The sequence below is a fragment of the Panthera onca genome, chromosome F2 (genome assembly GCF_046562875.1).
Source record: "Panthera onca isolate mPanOnc1 chromosome F2, mPanOnc1 haplotype 2, whole genome shotgun sequence".
Classification (NCBI taxonomy): Eukaryota; Metazoa; Chordata; class Mammalia; order Carnivora; family Felidae; genus Panthera; species Panthera onca.
Genome location: NC_138356.1, coordinates 63,796,213 through 63,815,059, shown reverse-complemented (window position 1 = coordinate 63,815,059; position 18,847 = coordinate 63,796,213). Strand labels below are relative to the sequence as shown.

Genomic DNA, 18,847 nt, shown 5'->3' with positions numbered 1-18,847 from the left:
GTAACAAGTGGAAGCTCTAAATGCATTCGAGTGCCGTTCACATCCCTGTATGTCAGTGGGGGAGGGGGCGGTGAGGTTCTACACGGTCAGGGCCCAGAGGCCCCAGACAGTGATTGCACCCCCAGATCTAGAGATGATGCAAGCAAATGGAGGGGAAAACAACCATGGACAAGCTAGAGCTCTCCTGCCAGCCTGGAGACCGAGAAAAGCTTTCTCACCCCGCTCTGTCTCACTGCCTTCTCTTTATTCCTCTACCAGTGGGCTTATGGCTTCGACCAAACAGCAAACAAAAACTCTAGAAACTTGCTGAAACCAGGTACTTCCTCTTCATCACAGATTGCTCAAGGTCACCACGTCTGCATTCGTTCACGTACGTAACATACAAATGAGTGTTCCATCCCCTGCCACTATGCACTTCCAGGAATCAGAGACCTATGTGGGAAAGTGCACAGGGATCCTGGCCTTCGCCTGTCCCGCTTTCTACAGGGGCAATAGCTTATCCTTACGTGACGCTTACCAGGTTCCAGATGCTTATTTGAGCACTTTCCATAGATGCACTAGTGTCTGCAACAACCTCATCAGAAGTTATTATTACCATCTCCTTTTTTTTTTCTTTTCTTTTTTACAGCAGAGAGAACTGAGGCCCCAGAGAGATTAAGTGACTTGCCACACAGCTAAAAAGTGATGAAAATTAGATTTGAACCTGTTGGTCTCCCTTCAGAGTCCAACTTCCCAAGTGTCACATCCTGCTGTTTTTAGCCAGGGAGGGATAAACAAAAAATCCAGGAGAGATAGATTAAAGCTGTTGGACAAACACAATTTATTTACAGGCTGATGGATTAGTGTGGAGAAAAGTGGTTGACACAGAACCTTCCCTTACTCCCTTCAGAACTCAGTGGCTTTTTTCCAAAAGAGTCTTTTTTTTAATGTTTATTTAATTTAGATGGGGCGCCTGGGTGGCTTGGTCGGTTAAGCGTCCGACTTCGGATCTCACGTTCCGTGAGTTCGAGCCCCGCGTCGGGCTTTGTGCTGACAGCTCAAAGTGGAGCCTGTTTCGGATTCTGTGTCTCCCTCTCTCTGCCCCTCCCCTGTTCATGCTCTGTCTCTCTCTGTCTCAAAAATAAATACAGGTTAAAAAATATATATTTAATTTAGAGGGGGGGTGGGGCAGAGAGAGGGGGAGACAGAATCCGAAGCAGGCTCTACGCTCTGAGTTGTCAGCACAGAGCCCAATGCAGGGCTCGAACCCACAAACTGTGAGATCATGACCTGAGCCAAAGTCAGATGCTCAACCGACTGAGCCACCCCGGTGCCCCTCCAAAGGAGTCTTAAACCTGCCTTTAAAAAAGAAAAACAGTTTCTTCCATTTGTTTTTCCTTCTCTTATCATCCTTGCATTTACTTTTTAATTCTTGAGTTGGGTGAAACACAAGATCAGTTTTCTTCCTGTTTCACCCCCATCGTCCTATGCCCCTAACTTCATTTTCTCAACTGCCACATGAGTAAATCACACAGTAACTGTATGAGCTTGGCAAGTGGCTTAATGTCTCTTTCTTCCTCTGTAAAATGAAGGCAGTTATGCTCAGCCTATCCTTGGCCACGTTGAGACTGGGCGACATAATGTCTATTAAGTACCAGCACCCAGCATAGTGCCTGGCACAGAACAGGTCCTGACCTCCTTTCTTCTACTCCCTAAGGAAAAAAGTAGATGATACTCTTGCCTGCTTTTTGAACGGAGCTCACCTAATGAAATTTAACAGGTTTTGATACCCCAGGGGTTATAGTATACGTTGGGAGAACTCTGAGGCTTAGACCTCTTTCTTGCTAGACCACTGTTCTAGGCTAAAGTATGTTCCCTTAAAATTCATATGTTGAGGCCCTAAACCCCAGTACTTCAGAATATGACTATATTTGGAGATGGGGCTCTTTTAAAAGGCAATTAAATTAGGGGCACCTGTGTAGCTCAGTCGGTTAAGCATCTGACTTTGGCTCAGGTCATGATCTCACAGGTTGCGAGTTCCAGCCCCACGTTGGGCTCTGTGCTGACAGCTCAGAGCCTGGAGCCTGCTTCAGATTCTGTCTCCCTCCCTCCCTGCCCCTACCCCTCTCACACTCTCTGTCTCTCCCTCTCAAAAATAAATAAAGAAAATTTTAAAAAATGTTTTAAGGTAATTAAATTAGGGGCACCTGGGTGACTCAGTCCATTAAAGGTCCAACTTTGGCTCAGGTCATGATCTCATGGTTCATGAGTTCAAGCCCCATGTCGGGCTCTGCACTGACAGCTCAGAGCCTGGAGCCTGCTTTGGATTCTGTGTTTCCCCCACTCATGCTGTCTCTCTCTCTCTCTCTCTCTCTTTCTCTCTCTCTCTCTCAAAAATAAACATTAAAAATAAAATAAAAGGTAATTAAAACAAAGTCATGAGGGTGGCCCTAATATCATATGACTAGCATCCTCATAAAAAGAGGAGATTAGGACTTGCTCATGTACAGAGAGGAAACCATGTGAAGATACACAGAGAAGGTGGCCACCTCCAAGCCAAGGAGTGAGACTTCAGAAAAGCCAGCCCTGCCAGCACCTGGATCTCGGATTTCTAGCCCCCGTACATTTCTGTTGTTTAAGCTGCTCAGTCTGTGATTCCCTGTAATGGTGGCCTAAGCTAAGACAACCACAAAGTACTTAAGACCGGAGGCACCTGAGTGGTCCGGAAATGAAGTGCTCGGCTGGGACATCAGCACGGAGAAGGGAGAGGAGGAGAGAAATGAGGGTCCTGACTCCTGTAAGCTGAACAGAAAGAAAAAAACCAGGGCACCTGGGTGGCTCAGGTCACGATCTTGTGGTTCCTGAGATCGGGCCCCACAGCAGGCTCTGCACTGATGGCGCAAAGCCTGCCTGGGATTCTCTCTCTCCCTCTCTCTCTGCCCCTCCCCCCTTGCTCTCTCTCAAAATAAATTACAAAAAAAAAAAAAAAAACATTTTAATTGAGCTCCTACTATATGCTCCATATTATACTAAACATTTTCACATATGCTCATTGTTTAAGTGTTTTATTTATTTTTGAGAGAGAGAGAGAGAGAGAGAGAGAGAGACAGAGCACAAGCAGGGGAGGGGCAGAGAGAGAGGGAGACACAGAATCCGAAGCAGGCTCCAGGCTCTGAGCTGTCAGCACAGAGCCCGATGCGGGGCTCGAACTCAGGAACTGTGAGATCATGACCCGAGCTGAAGTCGGACGCTTAACCGACTGAGCCACCCAGGCGCCCCGACCCATATGCTAATTTAACTTCTATGGCCTGAACGTTGCATGCTCCCCAAGTTCATATATCAAAATCCTAAACCTCAAAATGTCAGTTACGAGGGCAGTCAGAAACAAGACTAGGAATATGAACACTAGGCTCTCGTCCTGACACCGCCAGTAATTCCAGACGATTATACTTCTGAGCACCAGAATCTTCACTGGGAAAATGGGGACAATTACATCCATGATGATTACTTCATCACACAGTTACAAAGTTCATTAACAAAGATAAAGACACCATTTGAGCCCTTACTATTTGTTAGGCACTGTTTTACCTGCTTTATTGGCCATCAATCCTCATGACAACCCTCTGACGCAGGTAATGCTAAAACCGCAATACCAACGGAGTTGTAATTATTGATAAAAAATAAATGAAGCTTAATAAAAAACATGTTCACATAGGGGTGCTAAAGCCTCACATGAATCCTTCTAATTAATTCAGTGGCAATGACACTGAGTAATTTGTTTAACATGCTCAAAGTGGCAGAATGTGAAACATTAATTCTTAGACACGATGTCTGTCAGGAATCCAAGAATAATGAAGACCAATTTATTTAGAAATTAAAACGTGGAACAAGCTACCATCTAATTTGGTGGAGGAGGAATATGTTATGAGCCAAGAGATGAGATTTAGCTCCTATAAACTTTCCAATTAAAAAAAATTATTAGGTAATATTTATCTTTAAATACTACAAAGTAGAATCTTTCGGTTACTATCCTTTCTTGAACCCTGAGAGTGGGGCTAATTCTCGAGCATTTTTGATTCCCGCCGATCCTCACCCTGCACAGAGGGGAGAAGCCCCTGCCTCTTCAGCTCTACCGGGGCCTGGTACATTTCCATGTTTAGAAACCTGAGCAGACAGATGATGGAGGGGAAAGAACTCTGGATCCAGGAGATACTGATATTTTTAGACAGGTTACCGGGGTCAATAATCGTGCTACCATCTTTTTTTATTTCATAGCCAGAAATACAGAATTCTAAGAATGAGCATTAAGAATTATACATCCCAGGGGCGCCCAGGTGGCTCAGTCTGTTAAGCATCGACTCTTGATTTTGGCTCACGTCATGATTTCAGGGTCGTAAGATGGAGCCCCAGGTCAAGCTGAGTGTGGAACCTGTTTAAGATTCTCTCTCTCCCTCTGCTCCTTCCCTGCTTGTGCTCTCTGTCTAAAATAAAATTGTAAGACAAATTGTACATGCCAGAAAAACTACCCCAATAAAAAGATAAGAATTTTCACACTGCCAACACATAACCAAGTGTTTCCATGTAGCATTGTGGGCACGTAATGTTTGCTGAACAAATGAATGGCCAAGGACACTAACAGAAATGACGCCATTTTCAAAAAGGTAAGGAGGCTTCTCAAGTAACTTAATAGGAGTCCCACTCCACAACTTAGTAGTAAACATCTATTATTACAAAACTACACTTTCAATTCCAGGGTAATCAATTTCCAAAGTTTTAATCCCTATTGTACATGTATGAGTGTTTTCCAAAAAAATATTTTCCTTTTTTTTTTTTTTTTAATTTTTTTACATCTATTTATTTTTGAGAGACAGAGAGAGCACAAGTTGGGGAGGGGCAGAGAGAGAGGGAGACACAGAATCCGAAGCAGGCTCCAGGCTCTGAGCTGTCAGCACAGAGCCCGACGCGGAGCTAGAACTCACAGACTGTGAGATCATGACCTGAGCTGAAGTCGGACGCTCAACCGACTGAGCCACCCAGGCGCCCCAAAACATTTTCCTTTTACCTGAACTAAACTTTACCCCTTACAGGTTTTCACAACTTTTTTTTTTAATGTTTATTTATATTTGAGAGAGAGACAGAGCATGAGCAGGGGAAGGGCAGAGAGAGAGGGAGACACAGAATCTGAAGCAGGCTCCAGGCTCTGAGCTGTCAGCACAGAATCCCACATTGGGCTCGAACTCATGAGCCATGAGATCATGACCTGAGTCGAAGTCAAATGCTTGACCCACTGAGCCACCCAGGTGCCCCTGGTTTTCACAACTTTTAATGTGCTAATATGCATGGAGATCTCCAAAAACGGATTCGAGTAAGGAGTATTTCAAAGTCTTACGGAAAAATGAAAATTTTGAGTAGCTAAGCCTCTCACGGAATGCAACGACTTCATAAAATGATGAGCAAGGGCCTAAAAGCCACATTTTTAAAGTAATCTCCGTACCCAACATGGGGCTCAAATTCACAACCCTGAGATCAAGAGCCACACACCCAACCATCTGAGCGAGCCAGGTCCCTCCTAAAAGCCACACTTTTAAACCATGTTTCCTGGACACATTGGTCACACTGTTTGCCATGTCCAACATCCCCTTCCACTTAAAACTGCCTTCCACATCTTACCCACCTCAGTTCAGGCAGAGTTCATGACCCTAGACCTGTTTCCTATGCCTGGGGCAGTTCCTGACTGAAAGAGCCCTTGACCTAAGGTGGCGTGGGCACATACACGCCCCGAGGCAATTCAGTGAGGCGACCAGAGGCACAAGATCCTACCCAAGTGACAGTAATCAGCTATCGCCGAGCAGAACGGCTCCCTCCAAGATTTAAATTGGAGCTGAAGTTTTCAAACTCTATTTGTGCCAAGAAACACTTTCCTCAAGCGCAAATTACCCAGGTATAATTGTGTTAAGACAGAGCAACGTGGGGCTTTCTAGCTAAAGGGCTGCCAGGTCCAGAGTATTTCCTTGTTTTCCCATTCGGTTCTCCCACATACACCCTCCACATCCCCAACACAGTCTGCACGGAATTCCTAGAGCAAAGGTGAAAAATTCCCAAGGCTGGAAGACACTGAAGAAACTGGCCAACCAGGAATGAGAAGCAAGCAGAGAGGCCAGCACAGCGAAGCTACGAGGGCAGGAGAAAGAGCCCCTAAGTCACAAATGAGGGACAGCAAGAGATGCCTGTCCCTGGAGTGCGTCGGTCCCTTAGAGTTTTCCAGTTCTTCTTCCAAGCTCTGCCCACCCTAATAATAACCAGAACAGTACCAATCCCTTCAGGTGACTGAATAAGCCTCGATTCCCCGAATCAAAAAGAACCACAGCTACCCAGTCTTACTAAGGTCCTTCCATCCTGGCCAGAGGCCTCTTCCAAACTTCCTCACCTTTCTCACCTCCTAACCACGAATGCACCTGCCTGAAAGTCTGGATACGCTGGGCTCTTCTCCATCCCCCGCACATGCCATCACCTTCCATGCCTCTGCTCAAGACACAGACCCTTCTTCTGCCTTCAATAATTCAAAAAATGTTATTTGCTCTTAAAAGGCACCTCCTCTGTGAACATTTCCCCAGCCTCCGAAAAGCCACAACACCTTCTTCCCTCCCTTCTCCCACACTATTTTAGTGCTGGTAGGAAAACATTCATCTCGCTGCATTCCACTTAGATGAGAAGGATACAAAGGGAGAGTTGCTTATTTATTTTTGTAATTCTAGTGCCTAGTGCATAATAGGGGATAGATCCTTGTTGACGTGAAAAATCAATTTGCTCATACAATGCACTCAGCACGGAGAAGGCATAGAGCAGAATAGTCTTCTGACTAACAGAGTCCAAATCAGTCCACACTGAACCACTGGGAAGAATAACCATCCCTATTTTAGCTGCATTTTCAATACCACTGGCCAAGAAATTTAAATACAAAAACCACCTTCCCGACGTTCATCTCACACAGCTGGTTCATTCACAGGCTTTAGATTCAAGGTGATTTTGTAAGATTCTATTCCTGTCCAGCGAACCAGCTGTCGGACTTGCATCAGACAATTTCCTCTCCCAGCCCCAGGAGAACAAACACTACTGAGCGCAGGGCGTTAATAATCCCTGCAAATTACCGTCCATCTGATAAGAAATGCAGAAATTGTTTTTTGAAAAATAGCTTGCAGGGAACCGCACAGGTTGTGGGGCCCAGGGAACAAAGGGGGAGGGGGGGGGGGGACAGAAAGCACATATTCTCATTTAAAAACAGCGTCATAAATCCCAGCCAAAGTAAACACTTTAATTAAAAAACACAGCAAGCCAAACAGTGAGGCTGACAGTGTGAGCCTTGTGACTTGAGCAATAGCCTTGACATAGATGTGCTGTAAACCAAAGCTCTTGTCTTTTCCAGATGTTCAGCACCAGCTCATATCTGTCCTTGGGGATCAGAGAACTCAGAGAAAATCACTCTTGATCACCTACCCCTGAAAGGACCCGAATCTAAAAGGATGAGAAAAAAGACAGGAACAAATGAAATCTAACCTACTGCATTTCCTTTTAATGTTTGAATTTACTTTGTAATTAATATTTCAAATTATCAAAATAATACATGCTCACGGTAGATAAAAAGAAGCTCAATATGTACAACACGACGTTGGGTACTGATGATGCTAACTGTCAAAGCTGGGAGACAGGTGCATGGGGTTCACTACTGTAGTTACTTTGGGGTGTGTTCAAAATTTTTCTTGACCCCCACTGTTCAAAAGAACCCAACATTAATAGTTTCTTATGTATTTTCTTATGTACACACGTATGGCTATGTTTATGTATATATATTTATGTGAAATAGGATCATAATACACATTTCATGAGATTTTGCTTCAAGAAGATGCTTGAATTCTCCCAACCTGATCAGAACAACAGACAGTGATAGGAAGGAAAGAGCATGAAACTGGTTAATGTGAACAGAGCACATGTGATTCTGGAAAGCCAGAGGGAACTGGTCACACACCCCCCCCACCCCCCCACCCCCCACAGGCACGCTATACAGAAAGCTGCAGTGAGCACGTGATGTCAAATATTCCACCAGCAAGACCCCTTTTCAGGAGGGTCATAAGAAATGGCTCTGTGAATCAAGAACAAGGTCAGAGCCATAAGTTCTATACAGAGCCCTTCCAGGGCATGGGTCAAGTCAGTGCAAAGAAAAGTCCCGTATATGCTGGGTATCTTGTCACCACAACAAATTGAGATGGTAAACACACCCAGGAGGGAAGCATGTTTGATTCTGAGTCCCATTTATCATTCACTATATTTGAGATCTTGATGAGGAGTATAAGCAGAAATAGTAAGTCATTTATACTTGACATCTGAACACAGCCACACACTATCAGAACTGAACCCAATGACATCCCTGTGATCAGGAAGGCATTGTCATGTTCACTGACAGAGAAGCGAGTTCAGAAAAATTAAAGTGACATGCTCAAGTCACATTTCAACCAGGGGCAGGGTCAGAACTTGAACCCAGATCTTCTGACTTCCATGTTTAGAAAGAGTTCCGTGGGGCGCCTGAGTGGCTCAGTTGGTTAAGTGTCTGACTTTTGGTGTCGGTTCAGGTCATGATCTTGCGGTTTGTGAGTTCGAGCCCTGTGTCAGGCTCTGTGCTGGCAGTGTGGAGCCTGCTTGGGATTCTGTCTCCTCCCTCTGCCCCTCCCCCACTCGCTCTCTGTCTCTTTCTGAAAAATAAATAAAAATTTAAATAAAAAGCGTTCTGTGCCATCACCCTCTAAATGGCAGAAGCACCTGTCTTCTGCCTGTGGTTTGCTCACGTAGACAAAGAAAGAGAAAACATGCTCAATGGCCATGGAAAGGTGAGAGTTTACGCAATTTATACATCACCCAGATGCTACCACTATAAATACAGACAGGGCTCACAGAAGTGCCCACAAAAGTCATCACATTGTCTTCATGCCTGTGTTGAGCCAATGGTAGAATTCAGGTGACACTCCAGGGGGGAGGGGTTGGAGCTGGTGAGTTACACCATCTCAGAGAGTCAGCATCCATTCACGCAGCACATGTAACAAACACTTTCAATGACAGTGCATAAGAGCTCAAGAGGCCCTTTCAAACCCTTCATCTCATCCTGGCGATAAGAGGTAAATACAGGGTCAAGACGGGGAGGCCCCTAAGTCTGCCTTCCTTATCTCATCAGACCTGAGATGTTCACTGTCTTCTTTCTCCTGTGGCTTTTTCCTAAGTGGTCTCCTGCTCTGAGGAACCAAGAGCAACTGCATCAGCATCCCCAGCTCTGATCTCTTCCCTGATAAGTCAGAAGGACAGTGTTCTTCCTGCTTACAAAGCGCCTTTCCAAGAAGCTCCGGGATTTTTTTTTCAAGTAGGCCATTATTTGTTTACACCACACCCAGGCGTATCAGGCCTCTAATTGCCATTTTACAGGTGAAGAAACAAGTCCAGATTGGTTCACGGAACTCACTGAGGACACAGAGTGACTCACGGACCAGTTCTGGTTACTGAGTCAACTGAATAGGTGGCAGCAAGTGGGGAATAAGAAAGTATAGCTTTCAGGTAGGAATAGGGACTCGGCTGCATTAGTCAGTATCCTCATTCTCTACTAGTCATTCATTCATAGCAGAGCTGTGGAGCCAGAACGACTGGGGCTTAAATCCAAGTTCCATCCATCATTTGCTGTGTGACTTTGGACAAAACATTCAACTTCTCAGTACCTCGACTTTCTCATCTACAAAATAGGAATAACAACGTAGGTCTCATATTGTGAGGATGAAGCAAGAAACTGTGTAAAGTGCTTAGCACATAATAAGCTCTCAATAAATGTCAACCCTTACTGCCGTTCTTATGCAATACATATTTCACTGTCAGATTCTGCCAGAAGCACCATCAAGAGGCCACTAACTATGCATTTGAGTTACTTTATAGAACAAATGCAGCCCTTAAGTTGCTGACCATTGTTTTTCAGGATGGGTGCAGAACTTTGCATTAAATTTAATTAATATCTCTGGGAGCAAATCAGTGAACTAAGGTGAGTTGGCAACTCCTGGAGAGACTTAGCTGTTCTTCTTTGTTCAAGGAGGAGAAAAAAGCCCTGCCGGCGGGTGGCAGGTAAAAGCAGAGAAAAGGTGAGAGAACGCTCGGTCACTCCCTAAAAACACACGGAGGCCTCTCTCCCTGCAAGATTACTAGAACTAATCTCACCCCTTCTGTGGTGTCAACCAAACTGAGAATTAAGATCACTGACTTGTTTTCATAGGAAACAACCTTCAGCCTATCCAGCCAAGCCCTCCTGACTACATCACTGCTGCACGGGTGGGAAAGCCGACACTGAGAAGGCGGGCGACTTGCCCGTGTTCAGCCCACTGGAACTTCAACTTGGCCTCCTGAATCCAATCTGACGACCTGCTAAACTCCACCGAGGGATGACCTCGGAACAGCGGCTGCTGTCACTCTAGCCTTTATGGAGGAGTGGCCCACTGATGAGCGAGCTGGCCTAGTAGACTCTGTCTGGGACGGCTTCTCAAGTCATTGTTCGTCACACGCAGCCCGTAGCCCCTCTTGAGAAAGACACTGCATTCCACCACCACTCTTTCCCGGAGAAGAAACGGTCTCAGGGCCTATTTTAAACAATGAAAAAAATAAAAACTTGAACTACACAGATCATGAAATAATAACTAAATACTGTTCACTGGACCCCTCCCCGCCCCCCCAGGGGAATCTGAAAAATACCTGCCAGCTATTCTGTGGACAGGGGCAGAGATTCAGGTTAGAAAAGGTGAAGGCAGAGATGCTCAAAGAGAGCCTTCAGTAAGATCACCAGGAGGGCCTCCTAACCACAGAGGGCTGGGCCCCATCTCCAAAGTTTCTAATTTAGTAGGCCTGGAGGTGGGCCCAAGAATCTGCGTACCTAACAAAGGCCCAGACGATGCTGATGCTGTTCTTTAGGGAGCACACATTACGAACCACCGGACTGGAGTGAAACAGTCAACATTGTGTTGTGGAACAAAAAGAAGAAAAGAGTAAGGGGAGAAATCAGGGAGGAGAGTGGCCCATGAGATGAGCACTGAGCCAGGAGACCTGCGAGAGGCAGAGTGTGGTCCAGGTGGGACTTCCTCTCAGGGCATCTGTTTTCCAGGCACCGGAAATCGGGACCCTGTGAGTCTACAGCCCACACTTTGCCAAAAACCTTTAAAAGGCAGACAAGTGAACTGCCCCCAGGGCCACCCTATGGTGTGATTCTTAGGGACCCCCCCCCCTTTAAATGTATCTCCCCACCTGCTCCCTGATGCTCATTCCTCCTTGAGGAAGAGGGTGGCTCTCTGTCCAATAAGAAGGCATAAAAGTCTTTTTCTTCTTCTTTTTTTAAGACAGACCTTGGGCTGAGGAGCAGGTGACAACCCACTCATATTAAATGGAATCAGTTAAGCAGCAAGTATAAATGATGACATGGTATCTCTTCCCATTTTGATGCAGAGGAAGTTTAAAGTAGGAAGGTGTAGGGCTTTGAGGGAAGAAGAGGAAAGAATTGGTCTGGCTGGTGGAAGGGTGCCCAAAGCGGAAGCTGGGCTCCGAAAGTAGACCTCACAGTCCTTGCTCGCAGTATGAGGGGAGCAACAGAGCCCAGGTGCTGTGTTTTCTGTGGGAGGAGTCAGGGCACCCAAAGTGTGTGGAGTCTGTGTCCAGGTAATGTGGCCCCAGAGGAGGGCTCTTACCGCATGCGGACCTGAGGTTCCTAATCTGGAAAATGAGGAAACTGATTAGGTTCTTTCTAAAATCTCTTTCAACTCTTACTTCTCTGCTTTTTTTTTATGGACACCCTGAAGAGCCTCCAGGGTAAATCCTCACTAACGAGATCAAAATAGAACAGGCCGTTTTGGGGCACATTTTGTACTGAAAAGATCTACCACAAACCACAAGGCCTGAGAGCACAAACAGCAATTTCATTTCCTTTGGGTTTCCAAACAAGGATGAATGTATCAAAACGAATCTTGTGCTAAGCATGCTGTACAAACACTGTCTAGGGTTACGATCATCTATTTTCAGCTCACAAGGCAGATGTCAAAGCGCCATAGGCTTTGGGTATGCAGGTCTGTGACATGAGAATAGAAAGTTTCTCTGGGTTTAAAGTATTTTCAAGGGCCCTCAAAGGTGTTTTCAGGGACATCTGCAGCTGTTGTGGAGGCTGCTTTCAGTTAAGGGGCTTGTAGAAGATTTCTCAACCAGTATGCATTTATTGAGCCCCAACTGCATACCAGGCGTAGCTGGAAAAACTGCTCATGGCAAACTAGTTCAGGGACCAAGTAAGTGAAACAGGTATTGTTTCTTCAAAATGAAAGTGTTTTATTCTATGTATATAGGGTGTGCACGTACACACACACACACACACACACACATACACACACACACACATCAAAGTCTCCATCATATGTTAAACCTGAATCTGTCCAATTACTTTCCTTTTCTTCTATTTCCTCTGTTGTAGCCAAATGCATCACCTTCATTTCTGCCTCTGTCCCTATATTTACGCTATTTTTTTCCCAGGAAATTCCCCCCCTCCTTTCCTATCCATCCAGGAAAGTCTAGCTTATCTCCACCTTCTTCCACGATGTCTTCCCTCATCCAGCCAGATACGACCTCATTCCCCTGACTCCTCTGATACATTTTCTACGATGCTCATGTCTACCCACATATCATTTTATTTTTTTTACTCTTATTTGCATTAATTCTCTTCAACTACACTACAAACTCTATGCTTACAGAACTTTTTCATTCTTCTTGCTTATTTCCCAAAGCATCTGGGACAGGGCAATGGTAAATGGCACTCGGTGTCAGGGTCTGGGTTTTCATCTTTGTTTTCAGCCAGATATAAAGAAGCCTTAGGGGCGCCTGGGTGGCGCAGTCGGTTAAGCATCCGACTTCAGCCAGGTCACGATCTCGCGGTCCATGAGTTCGAGCCCCGCATCAGGCTCTGGGCTGATGGCTCGGAGCCTGGAGCCTGTTTCCGATTCTGTGTCTCCCTCTCTCTCTGCCCCTCCCCCGTTCATGCTCTGTCTCTCTCTGTCCCAAAAATAAATAAAAAACGTTGAAAAAAAATTAAAAAAAAAAAAAAAAAAAAAAAAAAAAAAGAAGCCTTAGCTCAGCACAGAATGCAAATTTGCACCTCTCGTCTTGGGCCCTTTGGTGGCTGTGCACCCGTCCAGGCAACACTTCAAACATTTCTTCTATTAACACGAAGGAGTATTTGGACCACATTTGTGTGTTTGGTTTCGCCAGATAAATGATGTTAAATGACTCTTCCTTCAGAAAGACCCCCACATTATTGATTCTTCACAGAATGTGTAGATAGCAGGTGTCTGAGCTTTAGCTGAAGCTCTATCTGTCAAGATCCAGGCAGGTCTGGACAGATATGGCTCAGGCTGGTAGATGGGGCCCTCCAAGAATCCACTGACAGCTCAGCAAAGAAGCCAGACCACCAGAGAGGAGGCAAATTGTGAGAAGGCTATGGTACCTGGTCAGCCCCAAGGACACAGAGCCGAATCTGAAGGTACTGTGCTCACTGCAGTTTTGTGAAGTGATGGACCAGACACAGCTGTGCTGTGGGGGAAAGGTGACAAAGTAAACACAAAAAGAGAATACTGAGAGTCTCAGGGCAGTGATACACACACACACGCACACACACACACCACTGGAAGGCAAGAAAGATCACAAGAAGGGCTGTTGAGAAATATCCAAACTAAAAGAAGCACTTTCAGGGGTTAGTAGTCCCTTTTAGGTACTCAATACACTTATGTCCAAATGTTTACGCCACCTTTCATACCTAGTGTAGACACCAAATCCATTGGTATTGTGATTTTATTTGTTTGTTTGTGACTAACAGAATGCAAGTAAAATGAAACCCTAGGAGAATGAATAAGTCCTGGGAATAAAAGGCACAGCATAGGAATATAGTCAATCATACTATAATAGAGTTGTACGGTCACAGATGGTAACCACACTGGTGGTGAACACAGCGTCACGTGTAACCCTCTTGAATCACTATGTCGTACACCTGAAACTAAAGTAATGTTGTGCGTCAACTATGCTCAGAAAGGAAAATAAAAGTGAAACCCTGGGAGGAACTCAACCTAAAACTCTGTATTTCACTTACGACTAGTAGAAAATAAAAAGACTTCTCTGAGCCACATAATAAAATGCTATCACGGGTATCTAATAGCACTTTCAAGGAAATCTTCGCAGACCTGTCAGAAACTCAGGTAGTGAGAAGAAACTACTAGCAATCTAGTTATTGGCTTATTCCAGGTTTGCATTTTCCCTTTCTTAACATAGTTACTGTGACCCTTGCAGGAACTCAATACACTTCCAGATAAATTTCCAGACTATGGGTGTACCAATGTAGTCACTGAATACTCACGGTGTATATGCTTGCCCCTTTAAGGAGGCTTTGGTGCATATAACCTCAAACATCTAGACCGACACTTGCCTGCATCCCAGGTCACTCAGACTGAGGAGCAGAGAGAAGAGGGGCCAAAGCAGAAGCAAAAAGCCACCATCACCAGCCAAGAAGGAATTACACTGAACGTGAAAGAAAGAGTCTAGATGGTAACTCTGGAGTATCCAGTTTTCTATATATCTGAGTCCCGCTGACATCTGACGTGATGACAATGCCACATTTCATGTGCCTATAGCACAATATGGCTTGTAAGTCACTTCCATACACTTTATCTCATTTGATTTTTGCAAACAGCCTTGTGCGGTACTTGGGGGAAAGATGGTTAACCCCTGTCTCTAGATGATGGGAAGGAGGTTTTCTACAGTGCCTGGAATTGTCACCGTAATAGGTTACAAGTGGCAGAGCCTCACATAGCATCTAGAATTTCAGACTTCTCACTTACCAAGACTCCGCACTTGAAAGAGTATATCCAACCTCATCAATAAGAATATTTCTGCATAATTATAGTTGGTGATATCAGTGGTTGAACCTGGAGTATTATTTGCATATTTATGCTTTTCATGGGTCTTCCATTATTTGATAAGCACACTAAAAACCTCCATTTTCTCTCTTAAGTCCCCATTTTGTTATGGTGGATGGGTTGGTATTTAAAACCACGCTGATGATTATATAAAGAATCTGAAAACTTAACCAATCTCTAATATTAAAGAGCCCTGGACGCCTAGCACGGCTCCAAATACCTGAGGCTGCTTATGAACCATAGCACTTTTTAAACCCGGGACTGTATTCTCTAAAGACAGCTAGATAACTAAAGATCTCATCGGCTCTCGGCCGCATTCTCCTGACAGCTGTTGCTTGAATGGTAGTGGCACTTGGCAACAGCTAAAAAGTCACACTCTATTAATTAGGCTAGCAGAGGCAGGGTAGGGAAGGTGAGAGCGGACTCCTCGGAAGTCGTTAAGATTCTAGACGGCTTTTGAAAGACTGCTCTCAGTTGAGTGCGACCATGCGCCTGCACCTGTCTCCCATATCTGTCCAACCCAACATTTGTTTTCGTGTATGCAAGAGGGTAGGAAACAAAGCAAACTTGACAAATTCTCACTCTAGGTACCAAAAAGTAAATGATACTTGTGTTCTGTGAGTTGGTGAGCTGTCTGTACTGGTTTTTAATGAAGCCTTGGCATCTGTTTAAGCCTGAGGTCTGCTCTGAGGGGACTTTCATTTACACCACAATTACATCTTCCCTGGGCTGCTAACAAGTTAACTATCTAGTTAGTTTCTTGAGAACACTTAAAATGCCCTGCAAATCAGTCTCCATTTATCAGACTTGTAACTTTCCCTCTGGTTACACAATGAAGGAATAAATGTTTGACTGCATGTCATTTGATTGCTATTTGCTTCAATAGCAAGTCAAGTTCTCAACTTCTTTATTTGGAGGGAGGAGTTGCAGACAGAAAGTGGAGCCAGCCCAGAACAAGAGGTGTTCAGACGAAAACAATGATGAAACCTGCATTTTAATAAAGGGGCATAAACCAAATAGGGGTTTGCATTAGTTTGATAATAGAAAAACAATGGTCTGAATGGAATCGATACAGTTAGTGGGTGATCATAAGCTATTGAATAAATAAAATTAAACAGCATGTCTATGTTCAGAGAATCACAATACTTTAAAGTCCTTCCTAGATTATTATGGTTATTCCTAAAACTATTTTCCATCAAAAAACTTTCTTCCTCCTGTTTTTTAAAATTTATTTTTAATTTATTTTCTTTCATTTGTTGCAAGAATGTGCTGCAGTTAAGTTCCCTAAATCTTCTCTGAACATTTAACCTGAAGGATGGCAAAGTTCTTACCTAAAACACACAACCAATTATTCATACACGAATAACTTAAGTCCAGGTACCTCTTGGAGGCACAATTAGTTGTATTACATACGGTCACGTTGAAACTATCATACCTGAGAATAAATTCCATTTGTTTTTGCAATACATCACTTCATCAGAGTTCTATATTGTAGCAGATCTGTTGAAATTTACCTTAATGTTTATTCTGCATTTCTTGAATATATGAGCTAAGGATCAGGAGGTGACCATTAGAATTAAAAGAAAGATCAAAATCTTAAATTAAGAAATCAGTAGTGATATATTCAAATCCAGATATTAAAGCATTACTTGCACTTGGGGATACGCTTGTTTTCTTTGGCATATTCTTCAATATTACTTTATACTCCATGGTCTTTCAAACCTCTTTTTGGTGTCACATAGTTGATCGGTGAACATAAGTTATCGAATAAATAAAATTAAACGGCATGTCTATGTTCAGAGAATCACAATACTTCACAGTCCTTCCTAGATTATTAAACATCAGTGCTTCTGATACTTCCCTTGATCCAGGGAACAACATGAGGACAGGCCTTTCAAGCCATGGCATTCACTGTTGTGTCTCCAGAGCCTAGTACCTCCCCCCAAACTCAACATACACAAGACATGGTAGACAAAAATCCATCATCATTTGAGCATGTCCCTACCCTACCTCCACCCATAAACACACACACTCTCTCTTATCATCCTTCCCTGCTAAATTAGTTCTTCTTCCCAAATATCCGATTTCTAGGAATGAGTCCCCAAATAGTCCAGCCACCAAGGCAATATTCCTAGCTACCGTGGACTAAGAATTCCTTCAAGGACAGAAATGAGGACTTAGTCCCTTCTTGCAATCCCAGCACTCGTTGCAGTGTTGACAGGAGGCCAGTAAATGTTCCTTGTACTCACATTTCTTTCATCCTCTGTGCTAAACCTGTTACTAAATTCTGCTGTTGACATCCCGGAAATATCCCTTGATTTGCCTTCAATCCATGGCTACTTTTCTAGTCCAGAGTCTCCCCATTTAGTTTCTAGAACTCCACTCTTCCAGTGGACTCACATCTACATAAGGACATTCAGAGGCTCTCTTTCACTTTTGACATGGTACAGGTCCTGAGTCCTCTGTGTAGCGATAAAAGCTCTCTGTGACCCTTCCTCACTCTGCCTCTCCCCTTTATCAGCCACATTGACCCCTGTTCCCAAACACAGGCTCCTGCTCCAATCAAGCACACGTCCTATGTCTATCCTACTTCGTGTGTCTTTGCCATGGCATTCCTACTGCTAGGAATTCCGTCCTTCCTCCCTACAACTTTTACAAAACCTAATCATCTTTGCCCATGTCCCACCTCACCAGGAAGCCATCTCTTCCTTTTGTGGGTCACAAGGATGTCTCTTTTCTAAAACTGTTGCTTTAATTCTCCAGGGTTGTTTGCAATATTTTGTTCAATTGCTCTCCATTTATTCATGGATTCTTACTGTTCCTCTCCCTAAAAAGTCATCTTCCTGAGAGCAGGAATCATGCTGTTTATTTCTTGATATCTTGTGATACAAACAAAAGCTGGTCCCAGGGGCTCCCAATAAATATTTACAGGCTGAGTAACTAGAGATAAAATACTGTCAGCAGCGTATGTATAAGAAAATTATTCTGGGAGGAAAAGATGAAAAAGGGATACATCCAGGTTTCTCTGAAATTCGCTGAAGAAATCTGTGCTCTACATACACTTAAAGGTATATAATCTTAACTGATCTCTAATAAAATATTAACTGAACTTTTATTTTTTTAAGTTTATTTATTTATTTGCGGGGGGTGGGGGTATAAGCAGGGGAGGGGCAGAGAGAGAGACGGAGAGGAAGAATCCCAAGCAGTCTCCACACTATCAGTGCAGAGCCGGATGTGGGGCTCAAACCCACGAACCATGGGATCATGACCTGAGCTGAAATCAAGAGTCCGATGCCTAACCAACTGAGCCACCCAGGCACCCCATGCATTTTTAACAAAGAGTTCACACACACTGCCTTAAATCTTTTCAAACCTCTCTATTAATCACAAGGCACTGGGACAGACTTTCTGTTTTGTTTGTTGCCATGTGGAAAAGACATTCTGTTACTATAGCGTCATCGACTTCTGGATTCAGAAGTCAAACCGAAAAATCTGCTTTTGATGTTGTTATCATTAAGCAGAAAGAGCAGTAGGAGGAAGAATGGCTCTCTTTCTCTCCCCCTGTTCACACTGGTGCCAATTACCATTCTGATAAGCTTTTCATCAGTGCCACGTGCTTCACAATATCACTTTTATTAGTCACTCAGCAGAAGCGCCATGTGATGTGCGGGAATATTGTTGCCCCTGTTGAACAGCATAAATGCCCTCTTAAGACACAGAAAAGTTATGTAAGGGCCTTGACCACCCTGAGATAAACAGTGAGAATCAGAGTTTGAACTCAAAGCTCTAGTATCCTGCTTGGGGCCCTGGAGAAACCTAGCAAGGTCTTTCTTCAGAAAAGCTGAAACACACTTGTCACC

General features: G+C 44.1%; 1 protein-coding gene across 1 annotated transcript in view; it reads right to left on the bottom strand.

Annotated features, from left to right (window-relative positions):
• Nucleotides 1-18,847, bottom strand: part of DEPTOR (DEP domain containing MTOR interacting protein) — a 130,805-nt gene that overhangs the window by 87,781 nt on the left and 24,177 nt on the right. The gene's annotated exons all lie outside the window — the stretch shown is intronic.